Below are 4611 nucleotides of genomic sequence, written 5' to 3' on the forward strand. Positions count from 1 at the left end.
CCAAACCCAACTGAGTCTCTATATGCTTCCTTCCTTCCTGTGGCCAATGTTTGCTCAGGAACATGGGCTGACTGAGGAGCCCCAGACAGAGGAGACAGAATTGCTGGTGGGAAAGATTAGACTAATCCCTGTAAGCCAGCAGGGCCATTGGTGAAATGTTTTCTTAGGGTTCTGTCTGTGGTGTTCTTGTGGTAATCATTTACTACCTGAAGTAAGCGTTGAGCTTTCCTAAGAGTAGAGTTGTTCAGAAAACGCTGACCTGAGTGTGGGCACCAGTGTAAGATCTGAGCAACCTGGAGTCACTCCATGGACAAGGGGCCCTCAGTCTTTCAGTGACTGCCATCAATGCCTGGTGGCCAAACAAGGAGAACTTAATCAATGAAAGACTGTTGTTGGTTGGTAATGGAAGTGTAAATGTAACCTTAAGTGTTGAACTTTGCTTATTGCTTTTTTATAAATACTTTAGTTCAGGTTTAGGTTTGGGCCTTGAAGGGTTGTTAGGGGAGGGGTGGGAAGAGTACACAGAGAGACAGGGTCTTAGCAAGGAGATTTGACTGATTGAGATTGTACAACATTGAGAAACATGAGTGAATTGAACTTGCTGTCATATAGAAGCTTCTTACCTCCGCCAAGAAAAGTCCCAGCTTCCCCCTGAATCTTATCCATCCCTGAAATGATCTGTCATCATGGACATTCCCCAGTGTTCCTTAATGTTCAGACTGAGGTGAATCTGCACACTCATTAGACAATGGGAATTAGACAATGGGAATGGAGGGCCACTGGCTCCTTAATGTGAGGTCTCATCTGCCTCCAGGCCACCCAAGCCAGAGCATTTCCTTGGTACTCGGCACTTCCAGGCTGCCATCTTGGTCAGATCTTGTCTACTTCAAGCCCCGAAAACCTCACCCTGATGTCCAGTCTATTTCTTAGCTGGAAATTCTTAGAAGCTCAGTGTGTGGGAAGTTGTTATCCAGGTGAGAATTTTTCCCCTACAGCCACCACATGAAGCTCACCATTCTCAGTTCTAGAGGTTTCTCACCTGGTCCCAACCCATTCTTCCCACAGTCTGTGATCCCCATGCATCTGCCTACCTCCTTCCTTGTTGCTCGTGTCTTTCTATGCTTACAGCTTCCCTGGTCATTGGCCACCGCAGGCTGGTCTTTCACTTCTGGGCTCCCTCATATCTACACCCTGGTCCATGTCCAGATATGCAGCTTGGAGACTCAGTCTTTGGAAAAAGAACCACCAAGACACTTGTAAGGGTCAAACTGTGGGCTTTCAAAAGAAACCTCTGCTAGGGCTGAAGGTTTTTGCACCACTGCAGCCATCCCTTCCGCTTGTCTTTTGTATCTTTCCTCTCCTGGGTTTCTTTTCTAGCACCTGAGACCTAAATTCTCATGGCTCCCTTTGCTTGTCAGGGTCATGTTGGTTAACTTCATTTGTCAGTAGGCAGCATGAGTGACTGGCCTACTGAACCTTCTTTGTTTTCAGCTGGTATCTAACTTTATAGCTCAGTGCCTTTTGAGTTGGCCCTGACCTGTGCAGGGGCCCAGCTCTGCTCCATAGCATGCATGTGAAGGGTGGGGAAACATTTATCTTCTTCTCCCTCAAGTGTTCATGTTGTGGAGCAGTATTAGAGGGAACTCTTTTGGTCTCATCTCTACCTCTTCAGAACTTGTTGATGGGATCAGTTGGAGCCTGTATCTGTCCAGCCACATCTTCCAGGAGCAAGATCACCCCAGTGAAATGCAACCCATTTTTCTTGGCTTCCCTAAACCCGCAACTACAGCATGTTTCCTCTTCCACTTTCCCAGGATCTTGACCCAGTTCTGGGAATGTCACTTCCAATTTGGGAGGCAGGAAGGAAGCCCTTCAGGGCTCTCCCAACCAGCCTTACACTTTTGGTGAAGAGGCTAATATTTTGATCCTTTTCTAGGCAGATTAGGTCTCGTTATCAACTGGTCAGACCTGGAAGGGAGAAAGTGCTAAGAATAGAATCTCCTCATTTCCAGTGAGTAGCAAGAATTAAGGTATCATGCTTCTCCAGTTTTGTTGCTAACCCCAGTCTTCTTTGTTTAACCACTCATGCTAATATCTTCCTGGCTGCGACTCCGAGGAAAAAAGGTCTTCTTCTGATTTATAAATCCTGCTTCCTTCCTAAAGAAGTCTTCTCCTGCCCCTCAGGCCAGGGGCCTCTCACAGGCCAACACTGTGAACACTGGTGCTGGATCACCTTTTGCAATGGCACGACAGAATGACCCTTTTCTCCCTTCTATGTGCCTATCCTTCTGGATCAAAAGGCATACATATTCCAGTCATAAAGGCTATCAGGATCCTACAATGCCAATTTCATCATGATGCTGCCAGAGGATGAACATGTCTGGTGACTTCTGGGTATTTTATGTACTTGCAGGAGCAGGTGAACCAACCTGAGAAATCTTTGGCTGCCAGTCTCATCAGACCACTGCCTGCCCTGCTGTGACCTTTCCCACTGTCTTTCTACAGACACAAAGCGTTGTCCCCAGAGGTGGCTGTCAACTGCAGCAGTCACAACATGAAACCAGGCTCCAGTTTTCCTGAAGAGACTCACCCTGCCTCAGTGCTGTGGCCTGGGGAAGGTTTTTAGGGACCAGACAATGCCTTCCTCTTTGTCCCTCTTTCTAGCTCTATCCCTCTGCCTTTTCCTGACTTTGTTCTTTGTTTAAAAGGTCCGGATGGAGGAGCAGAGGCAGCCGTTGTGCAAGGGATGTAATTTTGACCCCTTCTGCTCCTAAAAAATCAATACTCCTTTGAGTCTCTGTAAAGAGTGTTTTATAGACTCCTTTCTGAGCAGCCCCAATCTGTAAAAGCTGATATTATCTGATGACCCTTCTCATACTTACATTTTTTTTTTTTTACAAAATATTTCCAGAACATCACCTTCCTCTATAACTGAGACTTTACTGCACATATCTGCTTGGTGACAGTATATCTTATCTGCCCAGTTTGGAAGGTAAATCTCCCCATTTACATACCTGAAGGCACTGGGGGATGACAAAGGTCATCAGCTGACATGGTCGCCTTCAGCCCGATGGGAGCCTGAGGTGGGGTGGCCCTGTTAAACATGAAAGGAGGAGCTTGGCTACAGGCTTTTTGCAAAGATAGAGAAAAATCCATCAGCTAGAGGATGTCTGTCACCTGTGATAAGGCTCAGCCTTCACCAGCATTATCTCAAAGACAGAAGACACCTAGGTTTTATTCTTCCTATTGTATCTGCCACTTTACAAGGAAGAAACACGCAATTTCCACTTAATTGCCAAATTCTAGAGCTAGAAGACGCTTCAAATGTCATGGAATCCAGATGTTGCACACTGGTGGCCAGATGGGTCCCCGTGATGGACACAACTTTGTTTGACCTGCATGGTGTTTTTGTTTCTTTGTTTGTTTTAAGTTGAATTTGTTGTTGATACTTAAAAATGAGGAGATTTCAAATAAAAATAAAGTTTGAGAGATTTTCTTGAAAAACTGGAAGCTCTGGCCCCATTCCTCCATGGGAACAACTGAGAAGCAACTGTTCATTGCACTTCCAGAGGCCAAAATCCCTACCCTATGCTTACTTATGGTACATCCAGACGCACTCAGGTTGTGACCCCTCACCTGAGTTTAGTCCCTATACCACACCCTTTCCTCTAGGTGAGGACACAGGAACCTAGAAGGTGAAGTGATCTCCCAAGGCTTCGCAGGGACTAACACGCAGAGTCCCTGCCAAGTTCCCTCTGGTTGTTGGGCCAGGGACTGTCCTAGGTGCGTTGTTTCAGTTAAAGCATTCCTATAGAGTTAAAACAAAACAAAGCTGATCATTCAAGAAGAGGAAGGCGGCATTCTTGGGGGGAAGAGCATTGTGTTGGGTTTCAGGGAGAACCAGATCCAAACCCTTGTTTTGTTTTGTTTTGTTTTGTTTTGTTTGACAGATCCTGCCACAGGTTTATTTGTACAAATAGCACAGGAGGACACCAGCCCCAGGAGTCACACCTGTACTTCCATCCTCACATTGCCAGACAGAGCCTCGAGTGATGTAGGCAAGGCGACTGAGCTTGTGGCTGCCACCCTTTGAGATCTTGGGCTTGACCTCCTTCAGCTTGATGAGGGCCTTGATAGCCTTGTGCACTGAAGGCCTTGGTGTTGTTGGCCTGCATCTTCTTCAGGCCCTTCTTGTTGTGCTTCTTGGCAAAGCACATGCTCTTCAGGGGGTCTACCCCATTAAGAGAGTCATATCTTTGTGACCAGGGTTTCTTGATGCCATTTCTATGCCATCTTTTGTGAATGGTTGTGTGTGGTGTGCTTCTTGGACTTGGCCATGTCTACACTGAAGCCTGCAGCTCCCCCAAACCCTGGGATTTAGTACCTGAGTGCAATTAGGTCCAATGAACCAAGCAGAGGGAAAATATCTTTGGTATTCTCACTCTTTCTCACTCTTCTTAGCTGTGTGAACTTGTCTAGCCTTGTAACTTCTCTGATCTGCACAATGGGGATATTGATATTTAACCTTGGGGTGGTTGTGAGGGTTGGTGCTAATTCTGTGAAGTTTTTCCTGATACCCTTCTGCCCCATTAACCTCCAAAGATGTGACAG

At 46.4% G+C, this 4611-nt stretch overlaps 1 pseudogene; it reads right to left on the reverse strand.

The window, feature by feature from the left end:
* Positions 1 to 3964: 3964 nt before the first annotated feature.
* On the reverse strand, positions 3965 to 4338 carry LOC123587501 (annotated as a pseudogene).
* Positions 4339 to 4611: the final 273 nt, after the last annotated feature.

The sequence above is a fragment of the Leopardus geoffroyi genome, chromosome D3 (assembly GCF_018350155.1).
Source record: "Leopardus geoffroyi isolate Oge1 chromosome D3, O.geoffroyi_Oge1_pat1.0, whole genome shotgun sequence".
NCBI lineage: Eukaryota > Metazoa > Chordata > Mammalia > Carnivora > Felidae > Leopardus > Leopardus geoffroyi.